Below are 18,462 nucleotides of genomic sequence, written 5' to 3' on the forward strand. Positions count from 1 at the left end.
AAGCTGATTTCAAAGCAGAATCCAAGATACATTAGGAAGGAAAAATTCCTGCTTAACTCGAGAAAGTAACTGGGTGTTTCTTTCCAATACTTAGGTGGGAAGGAGAAGGCTGCGCTGTTTTTGAAATAAAAAATAAAAAAAAATATCTATTCATAATTGTCCACTGGGTTCCCAGAGCAAAAAGGGTCTTCGAAGCCGTCTTTCCTGACCCCGTTTTACAGATGAGGAAGCAGAGGCTCAGGGGGAAGCCAGCTGGTCAGTTCCATAGTGAGTAGGGGCAAATCCCAAATGGAAACCCTCTCCTGACGCTCCCCGCAGCGTTTTCCACGTTTTCCCCGCTGTCCAGCCAACAACCGACTGTAAATATTTGTGGAAACTTCATGGGGGCTGGAACGAGAGGCCCGGCTTCTCTCGTCCCTCCAACAAGTCACCCGAACACCAGGACCTCAGCCCCGCCCCCCGATCTAGCTCACACCTGCCTTACTTCTGTTTCGAAAAGGGAATGAGACCTGATAAACTGCAAGGTTCAGGCAACTTAGATAGCTCACCTTTTTGAGATCAAATGCTATATTGAGCTATTTAAAGTACATTGTGTGTCTTTCCTAAATGATCACATTGACCTGTTCATCGCTTTGGACAGTTTCCCGCGAGATCCCTCTCTGGGCGCCTCAGCGTTCACCCCCCAGACTGAAACTCGGGCTCCTTTCCCTCTTCCCCTTTCCTGAGATCGCCCCCCACCCACCTCACTACTGTGTCTGCACATTTCCATCCAGGTGGGCCTCCCTAGGTTTCTGCCTCGTCACATGAGCACCACCTGCAGGAACGGCCCAAGCCCTTTCCTAGATTCCATGGTCTCTGAGTTTCTGGAGCGAAATGTTAGACTCTGCCCCGCACCCCAGCTCCTCTGGCCTCGGTGTGGCCAAGGGCTAGACTATGAACATGCCCCCCGCCAAGGGGCCGCCCCTCGGTCTCCCAAGTGGAAACACTTTCTGAGCCAGGTGTGCAGGTGCTGAACCGGCAGAGCTCGACCCCGTGGAGGGTGCCCCGTGGGCCTCGGAGGCAGGTGCCGCCCACTGTGGTGAAGGCCGGGCAGCACGAGGCTCGTGGCCCCTCCCGAGCACCTGCCCGCGCCTGCCCGCCTCTCCCCCTCCCCCCACCATGGCCCTCAGAGCTGTCCCGGGAAGCTGCACCGGGAGAGCTGCTGGCTGACCGCCTCCCTCTGTCCCTTCAGCCCTGCAGGGCCAGCCCAGGCGCAGAGGGCTTCCAGCAGGAGACAGCACGCCAGCGCTGCAGGAGGAAGGTGTGTGACTCGGGACGTGGGGAGGCTGGGGACAGGGACGGGGTGAGAGGCTTGGGGCTGGTCAGTGAGGCTGAGTCTATTTCAGCCCCTGCCTGTTCCCCAGGGGCTTTGGCCCCAGCGGGCGGGTCGAGCCCCTGCCTTCCCACCCCATGTACACTGGGGACGCAGACCTGGTTGTGGCGGACACAGCTCAGGCCGGACGTGGCTGGCCCCGGGGGGTTGGTTTTGTGCTTGAAAAGGGTCCCCTGCTCTGCATGGTGCCTGCTGGTAGGCAGGTATGGCCAGCCTGGGGGTGCCAAATGCTTGGGCCTCATTGCTGCCTGCTTAGGGGTGACCGCCCCAGGTGAACCCCACTTCTGGCAGTTGTGGCAGGTACTGGCCCTACGTGTGGCTGAACACGTCAGAGGTCATAATACTGGACTTAGAGGTCAGCCTCACCTCAGGGCGGGCCATCAGGGTGTCTCGGGTGATGGGGTCAGGCTGCAGCCTCTCATTCCCTGTGGGGCAGAGGTGCCCCAGGGCCGGGGGCCCAGCCCACTGCTCCCCGACACTGTGGCAGGGGAGCGGGGGTGTCAGGGAAAGGCTCCTGGCCGTTCTCCGCTGTCGGGGTCATGGCTTTGCCGCTCAGGGAATACGTGGCCCTTTTTTAGGGGCAATTGTGTGTCCGTGCGATGCTCCCTGTTTACAAGTGATTGTGTGTCCATGCGATGCTCGCTGCGGTTCACACTTGCATCTCTCTGGTCGTCAGGGACGCTGAGAATCCTTCCCTGCGCCTGCTGGCCTCCGTGTGTCCCCCTGGGGAAGTGGCTGTCCAGGCCCACTGCCCTTTGCTTTAATTGGTCTGTTTGTTTTCATGGTGGTGAGTGTTACAAGTTCTGTGTGAAATCTGCAGGTGCGCCATTGGGGAATGTGCCCTCCCACGCCGGGGGTGGTCTTTTCATTTTGTGAGTTAAAAGCTGTGTGTCTACGTCATGATGACTGCATGATCGCACCTGCCCTTTTTTGCTGTCGATAGAGTTTGCACACCGTAGAACTCACCATTTTACAGCGAACAACGCCGTGGTGTTTGGTATATTCACAAAGTTGTGCGACCGTCTCCACTGTCTAATTCCAGAATATTCTCACCACTCCCAAAATGCACCCGCGCCCTGCCTTCTGAGTGGAGGGCAGAGGTAAGGTGGACGCGCCCCCGTGGACATGGTGGCGGTGGCCATTTCTGGGCGTTGGCTGTACGCCAGGCCCTGGGTTGCCTACGTTCCGGGGTCGTTGTTCACTCTACACCCCAGCCCCCGAAGGTGGGCACCTCGTTCTCTTCCCTTCGCTGACGCGGGAGTGAGGCACCAGAAGGTGGTGTGTGTCTGCCCCCCACGGCTTCCGCGGGTCTGTCCCCGTCCCCCACGGGGTTTGCGAAGACCGCCCCATGCCTGCCCTGGCAGCCGCTTCTTCCCTGGCTTCCACGCCTGAGTTTTTAAAAGTGTGGGGAAACTCACATGATGCTGAATCCGTCATTTCGACCACGTTAAGGTGCAGTCTGGCTCAGCCACCCTCACCGTGCACCTCGAGGGCATTTCCATCACCCCAGACAGACAGGCCAAACCCGTCAGACTGCAGCCCCCGCCCCCTCCCAGGCCTTGGGAGACGGTGCCCTCTGTCGCTCTGAACTGCTGGCCTCTGGGCATCTCGCCCGGCAGAGTCAGGCCACGTCTGCCCTCCCGTGACCCATTTCACCCAGCGGCATGTCCGCAAGGTCACATTGCAGTGCGTGTCAGGACCCCTCCCTCGTGACGGCCGAGTGCCGTTCTGCCCTGTGCACACACCACACCTTCCAGACACACTCACCGTCGGTGGTCACTCGGGCTGTTCCTCCCTCTTGGCTGTTGTGCATGATGCTGCTGTGGACGTGAACACACACGCACAGCGGGTCCTTGAGGGATGTCGTTCTGTTACAAGTTTAACAAAGAAGAATTCCCGGCGGGGCCCCCGTCTGCGTGGCGTCGGCAGGTTCTCCCCACATCTGCGTGGTTTTCTCCGGGGCCTCCGGTCTCCCCCCCACACCACAAAGGTGTGCAGGTGAGGCGAGCGGGCGTGTCTGCGTTCTCCCCGTCTGGGGGCCTGTGGGTGTGGGTGGCCCTGTGATGGAGGGGCGCCCTGTCCAGCGTGGGTCCCGCCCTGCGTCACCTGGAGGGAGGCTCCGACCACCTGCCACCCTGACCTGGAACAGGCAGGTGAGAAGAGACTGATCTCACTTGCTTTTCTTCATCTCTCTTAAAAGAATGTATGGCTCGCATTCATTTCGATCGTTAACATCAGAAGCGTTGTGGTTCTTCATCCGGGAGTTTGGTGGTGGTTTGTGAACCACATTCCATGGCAGCCTCACCCACCCACGTCCACAGCGGTTCACCCGCAGGAGAACGGGCTCAGCCGTACAGGCTTCACGTGACGTCTCCCTTTCCGAGGACCCGTCGGCGTGAAGTGAGGACTTTCTATGTGACTTTGAGTAACCGCTCAGTCCTTCCGGCTGCACCCCTAGGGTGGGCTGTGGGGTCACCCTGGGGGTCCATTCACCTCTTCGAGGAGCCTTCGTACTGGTTCCCACGGTGGCTGCAGCGTCCCACCTTCTCACCAGGTACACACGTTCCTGCCAACACCTGCCGTTCCTCACTGACAACAGCTCACTGTCGTCTCAGTCTGTGTCTCCCTGATGACCGGTGGTGGCCTTGAGCCTGTAGCTCCTTGTGTAGCTGCCATTTTTCAAGGTCACCGAGTGGAGAAGAGGCAGGCATTAGGGACAAAGGGTGACGGGCAGAGGCAGGTGTCTGGGAGGAATGTGCCCCTTTATTTGCAAGCTCTGTGAGCTCCCATTCCCAGCCTCACTGCCTCCGAGTCACCTGGGGGGCTGTGACGTGGCCCGAGCGGTCCAGGCGGGGCAGCCCAGAAGTGTCTAAGGCTCCCCAGGTGGCAGGCACCTGCGGCCGGGCTGAGCACCACTGCTCTGAGCCAACTGCGCCAGGGGGCACCCCCGCCACCCTCCCTGCTGGTTTACAAAGCCGGCTTCTCCAGGGCTTTGCGGTTGGGGAGAGTGGTAGCAGCTTCACTGAGATACCATTCACACGCCACATCACCTTTTCTGATGTTGCTACTGAAAGCCACGCTGCCCCATGGACCCCCCCCGCACACTTGCCTCTTCCTCTTCCTGCTGGCAGGGGAGCTCCAGGAGGGGCGAGCCTCACGTGTCCTGCCACGGTCTGGGCACATTCTGGAGCTTCGCAGGTATTTGCTGATGGAGCGAGCAGACGGAGGAGTAGGTGGCCTGGGTTCGGCTTAGGTAAGCCCTGAGGCCCAGGCTACAAAGCTGGCCCTGGTGTGTGGGCCGTGGGAAGAGAGAGTTGAAAATGGGGACCCTAGGAAACATCCGTTCCTTCCGAATAGTTCTTGTTCTGGTGGGCCAGAGGGAGAGCAAGGAGGAATCTACACGTGTCTTACGGACGCCGAGCACCCGACAGCTGGGCTTCCCGCGTCTGTGCACAGAAAACCCCGGGGAGAGATGGCCGCTAACATTTTAGATCTGACCGGTTTCATCCCTGGAAAGGTCCTCGAATTTTAAGACCCATTACTCCAAGATGTAAATGGTTTACCTTCCCCTCGGACCGGCATTCAGAATTAAACAGGGAAGGGTGTTCTCCTCGTCTGTGGCCTTGAGCAGAAGGGCATAAAATACAGCGGCAGGTGTGTATCCCACTGTCACCAGCAGCAATGGCGTGTGTGTACGTAAAGATACGAAGAACATTCAATACTTTGGTGTATCGTGCTGTTAGCTATGAATTTATTTTAAATGATGAGCTCTTAAAATAGACTCTTCCAGAACAACAAACCCAAGTGGTCAGGTTTTATTAAAAGACTAACAGACTAGCCAGAAGCCACTGGATTTGCCTCCCAGGTTTCCGCCCGGTAATGAATCTATGAAAGAACTCGAGAGAGGCGGTTCCGACCCGACCAAACACAGTGCCACGGCCGAGTGTGAGTGTGGTGGGCGGTGTCCCTGGAACTGGTCGCAGAGACGATCAAAAGGACACTGGGGAAGTGGGAGTGAGGCTCCACCGCGGCCCAGGCTCGCTGCATCCCACACTGCTGAGTCGGGGCCTGCCCTGTGCCCCAGGGCTCTGCTGGTACCAGGGACACATCCTGAAGAAAGCAGGGACACTGTGCTTTCCTGGGGCTTAGGGTCCGCAGCGACTGCAGGGACAGCCCCAGCCCTGTCTCGTCGGCAGGGGCCTCCTGCTCCTGTGAGTCGGTTCGGGTTTCCTCAGTCTCACACCGGGACGTGCTTACCCAGGGTCCGGGACGGCAGCGTCTGCGACGCCGACCTGGTTCAGCTCTGACTCTGGCAGAAACGTGTAGCTCGGGGCCCATCGCTTCCCACGGCGCTGGCTGAGTCTGGGCTGGGCAGGGGCCCTCGCAGACCATCAGCACGTGACAGGAGCAGCATCCTGGAGAACACGCTCCTTTGGCCTTTCCGGACTGACCCCGCCCTGCTCGGCGGCGGGAGAGCAGAGTTCCCGGCTGGTTACAAAGGACGCAGGACGGTGTCCCTCCGGGTGTGACTCGGGTCCTGGGAAGATTCCATCGGTGATTTTCTCTCCTCGGGCAGCACGTCAGGGGCCCAGTGCGGGAGCCACGGGCTTGGGGACGTCCCGTGCGGAGCTGTGTCCCCGTGCCTGGGACAGTGGGGGCACGGTGCAGAAGGTGGCTTCCACGCACGTTCTTCCGTGACCCTCGGTAAGAAGTTCGGTTTACACTTTCCCAGAACAGGCTTACGCACGTCATGGAAACAATCTTAGCCTTGGTACGGGCGGTATTTTTTCACCATTAAAAAGTTTGTTTTAATTAACGCTGATCATGACCCACTGACGTGACCACTGGGTCATGACTCAGGTTGAAAAGGAAAAAAAATAACCCACCAGGGAAGAGGACTTGGCTAGTCTGGACCAACCTGGGGGCAGGTGTGTGCTGATTTCTGGGCTCCGTCCTTTGACTCGGAGGAAGCGAGAGGCCCAAGGAGAAGGTGTTTGTTCCCCAGGTTCCCTGGGGACCCAGGAAATAGGTCACCTCCCTCTCTGCCTGGTTGGACCAGGCCCCAGCAGGGCTTCCCAGAGCTGCCCTCCATTCCGTGCCCTCGAGGTGTGGATGCAGCCATAAGCACCCCCCCCCCCCACCAGGAGGACCAAGGAGACCCCACATCAGAAGATGGACGGGATCTCCCTGGAAAAGTTGAGGCTGGGCCAGTCAGGGAGACGGACCAGGCCCAGGGCGGCCAGGTCACGAGCTCCTTTAGGGTCCCAGCAAGGTGAGTGGTAGCCAGTGGTCAGGGGGCACCTTCAGACAGACTCGGCACTGCAGCCCCTGTGGGCGCGCCCCCCACCCCCACCCTGCAGGGCTGCCTGGGAGAGAGCTGCTGGGCAGGTGCCACCCCGAGAGGTTGAGTCTGAAGTCTTTTCTGGAAAGAACTGCCCAGAGAAGTTTGTTAGCACCGTCCTATTACTGGGCCTACAACCAGTCTTTCCCTCCCACCCCTTGCTCTGCACCCCAGGTGGCTCACACAGCCGGCAATGAGCCGGATACAACTGGCTGTGCCGCGCGGGGGGGTGAGGCTGGTGCCATGGCAACTGTGGAAGGCTGCCGCTGACCCCGGTGGGTGTGACGCTGGGGAGGAGTTTAACACCTGGGGGTGGGCAGGGCCCCCCATCGGCTGTGTTTGCCGGCTTTCCTGGTGTGAACGCACCACCGTAGCCACCGCCAAGCTACCAGTGAGGTCACTGGATGCAGAGCGGAGCCTGTCCAGGTGCCTCCGCACCCTGGGGCTCTGCCCACCCACGGGTGAACCTGCCCACGTGACCAGGGCCTGGCAAACTTTCCAGCCAGGAACCTTTCTTCTCCCTCGCGGGTTGAACTGGCCCAGTGGAAATGAGCCCTCCCGCAAGTGGGCAGCCCCTCCGTGTGGCCGACCTCCTGGTAGCTTCTCCTCCCCGGCCGCGTCAGGGCCCCCCCGCCGCCCGACCCAGCAGGCCCCCTTTTGTCAGAGCCGCGCCGATGACAGAATCGGAGCAGACCGGCCCCTCCAGGGAGCTACAAGGTCACGCTGGCCGGCCCCCTGCCTGCAGGCGGTTCTCCCGCGAACGGCCACAGACGGAGCCCGCCCCACACTGGGCCCTCCGCGGCCAGCGCCCCGAGCAGCCGAGCCGAGTTTTGTGCTGACTCCGTGGAGCGCGGTCGGAGGCAGCGCGCGCCCGCTCACGAGGGAATCATTAGCGGGACGCGGCGTCGCGGGAGGGCCCCGAGGCCTGTGGCAATTAATCACCTTCCCTCCCCGGCGGCTCTCGCTGTCTCAGATGCAGCCGTCCTGGGGGCGGCCCTGGAACTGCCCCGGGAGAAGGCAGGGGGGTCAGGGGCCGCCGGGGCGCACCCTCGCCAGCCTGCCTCCCAAATAAAATTTCCTTCTTAAAATATATATATCTTCCCGAGTATTCAAATATTTCCCACTTACTTTCCAGAGTCTGTTATTGGCATAAAGGTTGAAGCTCAGACAGCTTAACTGTTATGTGGGGTGACCTTTAGTTTTAATATTAATATATTATCGTCGAGTCTCTGCGAGTCGCGGATGCAATTTCGGTGTTCGCAGGAAATGCCACGCGCCGAACCCGGCAACGCCCCCTCCCCCGCCCGCGCCCTCCCGAAGGCTGCAAACGCGGGAGATTAATATGCGCCCCCCTCCTCTCCCCTTTATTTACTTAGAGAGGGCGGCCGGCGACTTTATCAAGAGTAACATTATCAAGAGCTTTCTGCAAGCTGCTTTATCATATTCGCCTCCGCGCCGGCTCTGCACTTGTCAGTGTCAATCAAACCGCAATAATACGCAGATGATTTGCTCATTTGGTTTAATAAAATCTTCCTGCTTATTTGTGCTGCCTCCATTACGCCGCATAATTGCCGCGCCGCGGTGGAGGAACGCAGCCCGTTGCCCGGGGGATGAGGGACCCGGGGGCGTGCGGAGGGCCCGTCCCTGGCCCTCTGCCGCCCCCCAGTCACTCATCTCCCTAAAATTAATATTGCATTCGGGCCCGGCCCTGCTGTTCCCGTGCAGGCTAACATTGTTATTACTTATTATTTGGATGTGAAGTCATTTATTTTTAGTTTTATGTCCAAGCTGTCAAGCGAAATCTCATTGTCAAGTGCCACACGCAATTTTTAACTGCCATTTAAAACCAGATTCAAACTCTAAATCACGGAGCCAGCGCGTTCAAAGGACTGGCCTGACAGGGGCTCAGGTAGATGCCCCGACTTCTCTGCAAGTCAAAGGGGCTCCCGGTGGCTATTCTTGTGGGGTGGAGGGTATGGGGCATCAGCACTTCCTGCTTCCCTGCGTGGGGGCTGGACCCTGGGGGGGGTCACACAGGACCTCGGCACCTGCAGGGGAGCCCCGGCTGCCCCTGGGGAGAAGTGAGTGGGCCCATGGGCAGGGTGAGGGGTGCGTGCAGAAGAAAAGGCTCCGTGCGAAACCTGGCGTTGGGCCTGGGGGCTGCTGTCTCACCCCTTCGGGACGCAGCATCTGTGGGGGTGGGGCAGGTGGGGGCTGGGACAAGCCACCGCTACCCAGAAGCCATCCATGGCTGGGCTTTAGGGCTTCCCCACAAATGTGGGGCTGCCCCGTGTTTCGTGGAGCAGAGGGAAGCACTGGGCTGTTCTATCTTGCCGGCTAAGCCACAGCCCCGCTGGGGCAGCCACGAATCGGGGCCTGCCCCTCTGCACCCGCTCACCCCTGGGTGACCTTCGGTGACCCTAGCTGCCAGTCTCACCTGCGCCCCTCGAGCTCCCGTGGTGGGTGCTTCCCGGGAAACTGCTCAGTTGGTGTCTATGAAGCCACCAGCTGGGGGCAGCATCGTGCCTGTGCTGCTGATGGAGGTGCTGAGACACATCCCATCCCCAGGGGAAGGGATGAGGAAGGTGCGCAGAGCACCGGGGTGAGCCCAGAGTGGTGGGGGCGGCGAAAAGAAGGGGCTTTGCCAAGAGGAGGCCCCAGAACAAGTGGGTGCTGTCGGGGGCCGTCAGCAGCTCGGGGAGCACGGCTCTCTCGCCATGGTGCCCCCAGGACCTGGGCTTTGCCCTCCTGGAGGCTCCAGTGTTGGGGGTGTGGGGGGAGGCAGCTGCAGACCAGCCCCGGGGAGCGCTGAGGTCATGACCCCGGTCAGTTGCCCTGGCCGGTTTCCTGGTTTGCCGCCTGCCCTCCAGCACCTGGCCCTGCTCAGCTGGCCACTCCAGACGGACCCCTGGCCGCTGCCATGACACGAGAGAGGGGTCTGCAGGTTTCCACTCACGCTGCAGGGCTATGGGAAGCATTCAAGTCCCACTGCCCGCTCCTCCTCCTCATAGCTGACACCCCCCCCTCAACTCGAAGGCCTGGACTCTGAACGCACATGCTCTGTCTTAGGTGCTCACGCGAGCCCTCGGCCTGCAGCCCGAGCTCCCACAGCAGAGCCGACATGGGCAGTGGGCAGGGCTGGGAGCCGCCTGGCAGGACAGGGGGTGTGTGGGTGGCTTCCCTGTTGCCCCGCCCCCCTGTGCCATGGCTGAGAGGCTGGAGCTCCTGCAGATCACAGATCTCTCGAGCTGGGGTGAGGAGTAGGGGGCAAAATTCAAGGAGCTTCTTGTCCAAGCCCTTCCTGCCCGCCCCGCCCGCCCGCCCTTAGTCAAGTCCCTCCGTCCTGCCCGGGTATGTCTCAGGTGGCGTGTCTTTGTGGGTGAGTCACGGCCTGCACCTGGTATCACGGGCAGGCAAATGGCCAGATGAGCAGAGGTGCCGTTCACACCCATTGCCATGCCTCTGAGAACAACCAACGGGTGTAACGCACACTCCAGACCCTGCCGACCGCTGCCCAGGGCGCCAACAGGCCCGTGAGTCACTCATTCAACGACGACACACTGAGCCTCTGCCCAGTGCCGGGCCAGATCCCTGCCTGGAGGGGCGGACGACCGACACACGAGTACAGCGCCTGGTGTGTTCACCGGAGCTGCACCAGCGGGGGGAGCATGGCTGGTGGCCCGGCCCAGAGGTTGTGTGGGGTCTTGGCAAATACTGCAGAGACGCTGGGAGTGACTGAGGGGGGCCGTGGCAGGGGGCGGGTGGCCTCTCCTAAACACAGGAGAGACCGGGCTGAAGCAGGTTTTCACAGGACGCTGTCGGCTGCGTTTGCAGGGCAGACCGTGAGGGACCGACTGGTGAGTTTCGACAGGAATCCAGGGGAGCTGGGAGACTGGCCCCGGCCACATGGGGGCAGGTTGGGTGGGGAGAAGCGGTTGCACCTGGGACATGGTGGAAGTGGGGGTGCCCCAGATTTAACAGGGTGACTCCAAGGTCCTGACGGCAGGGGTGGCCGGTGGAGGACAAGTGAGCGCAGCAGGTGGCCATGGTGCTGGAGGTGACTGTGTCCAGGGAAGATGTTGGGTAAGCAGCGGGTGGCGGGAGTTCCGGGAGACTCAGCTGGGGAGCCATCGGAGGCTGGATGAGGTCACCCCGCAAACGCATGTGGACAGGAAAGAGAGGAGGTCCCCGGGCTGAGGCCAGGGACGTGCGGGGAAACCGGCCAAGGGGCCGGAGGTCGGACGCCACCCAGGTTAGGAGCTGTTTCCCTTCTTGTTCGGGTTTCCCAGTGTTTCTCTTCCTCTCTTTCCCCTTCCCGACTCTCTAAAATAAACAAATTTACAAAATTAAGATTACCCTGGCTGCTGCGTGGCCCTGTCTGGGTCCTTCAAATCGCAGTGCCCCCGAGACAACCGCACCCTCTCTCCCCCGCCCCACCTCCCTTTCCTGCTGGGGTTCCAGGTCTTCATTTATCTCCACGGTGGGCTGGGTCTCTTTTTGAGGCTGGTTCATTCTGGTGCCGAAGCCGCTTCTCTTTACTCCTCTGGGTCTCGCATGTAGCAAGGCCACAGAAGAGAAGAAAAGCCCTCGGACTTGCCACGTGGCTCTCACACTCCCCCTTCCCCTCTGCTCCTGAGGCTTCGGAAACCAGGGCCTCTGAACGTCGGCCGACCGCATCTGTGGTGGGAGCGTCCTGCCTGGGGACTGAGGGGCCCCTTTCTCCTTATTCCCCAGCAGGATCCACGTCTAATGTCAGGGCAGCGAGAAAAGTGTAAACAATTTTATGATGTCTCGCCACCCTTAGAATTTTGAAATCACTTTGGTCTTTGTTGGTCAGGAAAGAAATTCATTTTCAGTGGAAGAAACATCACCTTCGACGCCGTGGGTTCTGGCCTGGCCTGGCCTCACCCCACGGTGCAATTACTGAGGCGCGGACCCCCGGCCCGGAGGCAGGGGCAGCCGCAGATCAGAGATTGTCCCAGGCTCGCGGGCATCGATTTCCTCAGGCCATTTGACACAGCTGATCGTATTTTATTTGCCCAAATATTCTCTCTCAAATTGATTTTTCAGAAAGTCTTTAATCCAGGTTTACTCACCTGGCTAATCCATTTATCTTCGGTTCCACCTGCGCGGTCCAGAACACTCTCTGGGGCGAACCGTGAAAGCCGAGTCTGTCTCTGAGCCGCGCGGGCCCCTCCCACCCTCGCCCCTTTGCACTGGTGCCCCTGCACACACGCACACATGTGCACACGCACGTACGTGCACGCGCACTTGGGCCTCACTCCCTGTCCTCCACGCAGCCCACCGGCCAGCGGCTAACCGACAGTGAAGCCGGAACCCTCGTGTGGCCTCCCCAGGCCCTCGGGCCTCCTAGGAATTTGGAGGGTTGCACCCCTTTACCTTTGGAGCCCTTCCTGGCTGAGCTTGTTAGAGTCCGAGCCGGGAGCCCTGAGGGTGCAGGGAGCCGGGTGGGGAAGCTGAGGCCCTTCCTGGGGGAGCAGTGCCCCGCGTCCGGAGGAGCCGCACCTGCAGCCCCCTCCCCGCGGGGGCTCTTTTCCTGTCCGTCCCAGGAGCAGAAAGACTGTGGCCGAGGCAGAGGCCTTTCTCCCAGGCCATCTTGGCGGGGGTCCTCCCAGTGTTGCTGGAACTGGGGTGGGGAGCCCCGAGTAGCGACCCATGCAAGGGAGGTGGCTGTACCCCCTCATGAAAGGTGTCACCAAGGGGGAAGGTGAGGCATGAACTACCCCCCTGTGGGGTTCCCGAAAGTGTGGGAGCATCAAGACATGCATCGGGCGCCAGGAACTGGACTGGGTACAGCCACAGTGCAAGGTCGGTCTAACCCGGGTCATGCCTCTGCATGGGCGAGGTGCACCGCGTGCCTTCGGCGCCTGCCCTGCCAGAGGCCCGCGCTGTGAGGTGAATGCAGCCCAGCCAAAGCCACGGCGAAGCCCGAGTCTCGCAGGAAGCATTCATGGCCCTCTGCCCGTCGAGATGGTGCCAAACCCCGGGGATCAAGTGATGCCAAAAATGCACGAGAGCCGGGTTTGCAGTAAAGAAAAGTATTGATCAGTTTATTAGAATCGGCCAGTTGGGAGGTGGGCCAGCCCGAGCTCTGGAAGAACAGCCTCCGTGGCCTGGGTTACAGAATCGATAGAGCAAAATCACAAAACCACATGGGTAGAGGTTGGGTGCAGAGCTGGGAGCTGATTGGTGAGCAAAGAGTAAGAAATCATTTCTTTAGGGCTTGAGAAAGAATGCTGAGATCTTGGGTGCTGAGCTGGGAGCTGATTGGTCAGGGGTGAGCAAAGGGTAAGAATCATTTCTTTAGGGCTTGAGAAAGAATGCTGGGATCTTGGGTGCTGAGCTGGGAGCTGATTGGTCAGGGGTGAGCAAAGAGTAAGAATCATTTCTTTAGGGCTTGAGAAAGAATGCTGGGATCTTGGGTGCTGAGCTGCGAGCTGACTTGGTCAGGGGTGAGCAAAGGGTAAGAAATCATTTCTATAGGGCTTGAGAAAGAATGCTGGGATCTTGGGTGCTGAGCTGAGAGCTGATTGGTCAGGGGTGAGCAAAGGGTAAGAAATCATTTCTATAGGGCTTGAGAAAGAATGCTGAGATCTTGGGTGCTGAGCTGCGAGCTGATTGGTCAGGGGTGAGCAAAGGGTAAGAAATCATTTCTATAGGGCTTGAGAAAGAATGCTGGGATCTTGGGTGCTGAGCTGGGAGCTGATTGGTCAGGGGTGAGCAAAGGGTAAGAATCATTTCTTTAGGGCTTAAGGAGAAAGAATTCCAAGGTCAGTTTCCATGGCCAGAACTGGTTTCAAGGATCAGTGGCCAGGCATCATCCGTCTTAGGTTCAGGAGCTGAAACATAATTCAGATTGAGATGTTATGGTTAGTCTGCCTGGGTGGGGACCCCTGACCCTCCATCCGAGCCTGGCTGCTGCCTTCTGCCCCGGGGTCAGATCCTCGCGTGACGGAGAAGTCGGGGCCCGAGAGACAGAGGAGGGGGGGAAGTGGCCGTCCCCACGCTGCGGTTCCAGCCCGAACCACGAGGACCCTCGGTTTCAGGGCCAGGGTGCGCGGGTTGGTCACACCCCTACTTCAGCTTCTTGGACCCCGTCCCTGCCTTTCCCTCCACCACTGGGTGGACCACTGGGCGGCGTGGCTCGCCGAGCACGCCCCTGACATTCGGCGGCGGAGGGGACAGAAGAGCGGGTCACGAATACAGCACACAGAAGGCCGCTGCGGATGGGCACACTCCTCACCCCGGGACGGGCTGCCCTCCCGCTTTTGTGAGTTGTGTTGGAAGTGCCAACGATGGTGCTTGGCCGTGGGATTGCGGGTGCCAGTGACAATGGCCACAGGATGTTCCTTCTCCTGAGTAAACAAGTGGCCCCTGGCGCCTACAGGGGCCGCCACCCAAACCAAAGGGACTGGAGGGGAGAGTGTCTCCTAATCAAAAACAGGCCTCTTTCCTGTCCTCGGTTTCTCGCCAGTCAAACTTCACGTGTCAGATCATTGGAGGGGCCACAGCGGCGCGCACCTCCGGTGCCTCTTGTCCCCGTGGCAGAGCCCAGCAGGGCCGTCCAAGGGCCTGTCCCGCTCCTGACCACATGGCAAGCTCTCCTAAGTCAAATGCTACACACACCTCCTCTTTAGCCCTCACAGGAAAAGGACACCCTCCGTGTTTCTAGGTTTCTCTCCTCGGTTCCACCGCCCAAACTCAGAGAGACTGACAAACTGCCCAGAATTGCTCGTAGGCACACGCGGTCGTGGGGCTGCTGGGCAGGGAGCCCGGGGGCCACCGCTGACCACGGCTCTGGCCGGTGTAGTGGTGGGAGCGCCATAAGCAGGCGGGCGTGCAGCCCAGCCACGGCGCACCAGCGGTTCTAGGTCTGTCATCGGCTCCTGCGTGGCCTGAGCCGCACATTCACCTTCCCTCCCGGCCCGTCGGCCTCCAGCCCCTGGCTTAGGGAGTTCTCTAAGCACGTTCAACACACTGCGAGCAAAGGTGGGCCACAGAATCCACGCAGACACCTGCAGGGGCGCAGTTTTCCCCGTGGAGAGGTAGCGACTGTGGAGAGCTTGGCTTTTCATGGGATCGTTTCCTGTTTTCTTGGCATCTGTGATGCTGTGAGGTGGTGGTCCCGGCACCCCCGCCCCAGGCAGCTGATGTGGTGGAGGCCTGGCCTGCTCCCCGGGGGGAGAGGAAGAACTAGGTCTCGCAGGAGGTGATGTCCAGGAGGAGTCACCCAGCCTCCTGGCCCAAGACTTCTGCCAGAGGCTGACACTCCAGGGTACAGGCTCCTTGGGCTAATTTGTATCACATGGCAGCCCTTGACCCAATGGGGAGGTGCAGCTGGAAGGAAATGGAAGCTTCTGATTGGCCAGTCCTGGCTCTCTCTCGGAGCTGGGGTTGAGGCATGGACCCTGGAAGCCATGCTAAGTGCAGCGAGACAGAACTGGCCAAAGCTGACGCCACGTGATCTGAAGTGGCCCAACCCGTGACTCGCAGAGGCAGAGAGCAGAAGGGTGGTTTCCGGGGGCTGGGGAGGGGGCAGCGGGAGGTGCTGGCCAAAGGGCGCAGAGTCTGCTCTCCAAGACCACAGTGCCCTGCAGGGCCCTGGGCGGCCCAGCGCCTGCAGCCAGCAACACAGTGTGGTTCTGAGTACAAATCCGCACACACAAACATCTGCTAACGGGGCAGATCTTATGGGAAGTGTTCGTACCACAAAAAGCAGTGTGGGAGGGAACGTTCGGGGTGACGGGTATGTGTATGGCCTGGGCTATGGTGCCGGTTTCACCGGCGCATACCTATCTTCAAGCTCAAATTGTACACATTAACTAGGTACAGCCTTTTACCTGTCAATCACACCCCAATAGGGGTTTTTTTAAGGAAGCTACAGAACATAAAAAAGAGAAATCACAGAACTACATTTGCCGCATATGTGGCCGTGGAAATTTTACTGCTAACATACCAATTTCTAGTCCCCAGTATGGTGAGAGCCTACAATGAAAAAATAAACCCAGTCACTCACAATTGTGTCTTGGCTAGCTAACCATATTATCATTTTAAAATGAAATACATGTGTTGCAAAAATAACTGTGTTTTGGCAAATGCAGTGGTTTGGTATCAGCGGAGACTGGGCAGATTTCTCTACCGGGTCTGAGAACAAAGTCGCGTAGCAGCGGTCCTGTGTTGGCATCGGAAGCCCGCAGTGTAACCGATACCGTGCGTGGATGGGGAAGAGGCTGAAGCGATGAGCGAATGTGGGGGAGGGGTTCTAGGCCAAGGGGACGGCAAGTGCAAAGGCCCCGAGGCAGGAGCCTGCCTGGGATGTTCTGGGAGCTGCCCAGTCCTTGGGGCTAGAGTGGAGTGCCGAGGGGAGATGTGCCAGGGGATGAAGTCGGGGAGGGAGTGGGGACGGGTGGGTGGGTGGCAGCAGCTAAGTCACCGCAGACCTTACTGCCTTTAGTCTGCATGAGGTGGGCACCATGGGAGGGTCCAGGCAGGAGGGTCCCCTTCCTCCCCGTGTGTGACCTTGCATTTCATTGCCAGGGAAGCATAGCCACACACCCTCTAATCAGCCCGTTTCCTGTTGAAAACTGGCTAAGAGTTAATGACATTGGCAGACAAGGCCTCCCCGGCTCCCCCTCCACCCTGTGCTGTGCGAGTTAAGGCAGAAAGATCCCAGGAAACGCAGCCTCAGTGGGGAAGGTGTGGGCGGCAGGTGGTCTGGGTTGTGGTCTTCCCCCAACCCTAAGGAGCTGGAGTCCCCCCGCTGACCCCAGAGAGCTCCCGGCCTGTGCTCACCACCGTCGGGCAGGAGCCGGCTGCAACCTGACCGGCGTGGCCAGGGCAGCCTGGCGGCTCGGTGCCCACAGTAAGCATGTTTCCCGAGAGGCTGCCCAAGTGGCCCTTGGTGACGGGCTAACCCTGGAGGGACCGGGGTCACCAGGAGTCAGGGGGCGCTGCCCCTGCCTTTCTACCCACACACAAGTGGGTCAGACACCAGATCCCAGTTGGTCAGCCTCATCCCTAGTCACATGGGCATATTTGGGGGCCTGAAAACTGGGAGGTGTCAGGAGGGGTGCAGCCATCGCCTGTCACCCTCAGCCCACAACCTCTCCTGATGGCTTCCTGCCCGTCCCCCCCCACCCCAGACCACGTCCTGTGGAGACACCAGCACTGGGCCTTGGAGCCTCTGATGTGTGAAGGGCTGGAGGGTCGTTAGTCACCTCCGTTTTAGGGAGTGAAGATTCCAAGTTCTGGTTTTGACGGAGGTGGGAGGGATGTGGCCCTGGAGGGTGAGGCCGGGTGGGAGACAGACACCTGCAGGGGACTGGGCGTCAAAGGCAGGCACTTTGCCGGCGGGGCTGCCCCGGGGAAGGGTTTCTGAGATGCTCCTTGGAGGGTGTGTAAGGGCCTTAGATGAAAGGGTCAGGGACAGCGTTTCTCCTGACGCTCCCCTCTGTGCTCCTGGCCCCTGAGGGCTGCTCACCTGCGGGGGAACCGCTAAGCACTTTGACAGACAGAAACCCGAAACTCCTCCAGGAGTGAGTTTTCAGGACTGCAGCTCAGGACCTGTTTTAAGAGCCTGGGCTTGTTTAAAGTGTCCATACACTGCCCTGGCTGGTGTGGTTCAGGGGAGTGAGCTCAACCTGCAAACCAAAAGGTCGCCAGTTCAATTCCCCATCAGGGCACATGCCTGGGTTGCAGGCCAGGTCCCCAGTTGGGCATGTGCAAGAGGCAACCAAGTCTCTTGTACACTAATGTTTCTCCCCCTCTCTTTCTCCTTTCCTTCTCGGCTCTAAGAGTAAGTAAATAAAAAAATAAGCGTGAATATATTCTCTGATGAAGTTTAATTTCTGCTTTGCTGCATGCATTCTTCCCACTGCCCACCAGAGGGCACCCGACCACCCACTAGGACGGTTTCGGTGGACTCCCCCTGAGTTATTTAAGCTCCCTGCGCCTTCCCTGCTTGGAGCCTCTGTGGGGGTGGGGAGAGGTTTGTCTCTCTGCCTCTACTGAAAGGAAAGCACCATGGAGATGGTGTCAGGAGAAACTGCTGCCTGTTGCCGGGAAAATGCAGACAGTGAGGGTCTCTGCTGCCACCTTCACCCAGTCACATTCCCAGGGGGTGTGACAGTGCCTGGCTTTAATGCTCCTTCAAGTGATAGAGTCTTTCTTTTCTCTTCCCCACACATGGAGGAATGTCTGGTAACTTGTCCCATCAGAGAGAGAGAGAGAGAGAGAGCATGCGAGTGAGCACGAATATTATCAAAGTTGACATGCGCATCTTGGGGCCCTGAGGCCTGGGCCTGGCCACGGGGGGAGGCAGCAGGTGTTGGGCTGACCCGACAAAGCCAGGGTCCCGGTCCGCGGCTCCCCTACTCCCATCTGCTGGAACAGCAGCCACAGCTTGCCCCTAGTGTCGTCCGAACACGTCTCCTTGCCACCTAGTGCAAGTGGACTCACATGTAAGTGCCTGGCCGTGGTCCCGAGGGCAGGTGGCAAGTCGGCCTCCAGGGTGGGGAGTAGGAATGGCCAAAACACCCCTGAAAATGTACCGATTCACTAATGCTCTAATGGCGGGAAATTGGAACCTGCCCCCACCATCCTTTTGACCTTGTTTCTGTAAGTGTGGACTCTAATAGGTAGCTCGTAGGTGAAGGATTTTGAGACATGAGTCCCCCATCTTCTTGGTGGCCGGCCCTGAAAAATAAAGCACTTTCCTTTCCATCAGCAC

General features: G+C 59.3%; 2 protein-coding genes across 4 annotated transcripts in view; one reads left to right on the top strand and one right to left on the bottom strand.

The window, feature by feature from the left end:
- The first annotated feature begins 1,205 nt into the window (after nt 1-1,205).
- AKTIP (AKT interacting protein) overlaps nt 1,206-18,462 on the top strand; it is a 32,161-nt gene continuing 14,904 nt past the window's right edge. The window contains exon 1 of the mRNA XM_053663263.1: nt 1,206-1,300. The gene's annotated coding sequence lies outside the window, so the exon portion shown is untranslated. The remainder of the gene's footprint in view (nt 1,301-18,462) is intronic.
- Nucleotides 12,763-18,462, bottom strand: part of RBL2 (RB transcriptional corepressor like 2) — a 55,768-nt gene continuing 50,068 nt past the window's right edge. For all 3 annotated transcript variants that reach the window (XM_037141554.2, XM_053663260.1, XM_053663259.1), the window contains exon 23: nt 12,763-13,573. The gene's annotated coding sequence lies outside the window, so the exon portion shown is untranslated. The remainder of the gene's footprint in view (nt 13,574-18,462) is intronic.

This window comes from Artibeus jamaicensis, unplaced genomic scaffold (genome assembly GCF_021234435.1).
Source record: "Artibeus jamaicensis isolate MK-2021 breed Jamaican fruit bat unplaced genomic scaffold, CSHL_Jam_final contig_3152, whole genome shotgun sequence".
NCBI lineage: Eukaryota > Metazoa > Chordata > Mammalia > Chiroptera > Phyllostomidae > Artibeus > Artibeus jamaicensis.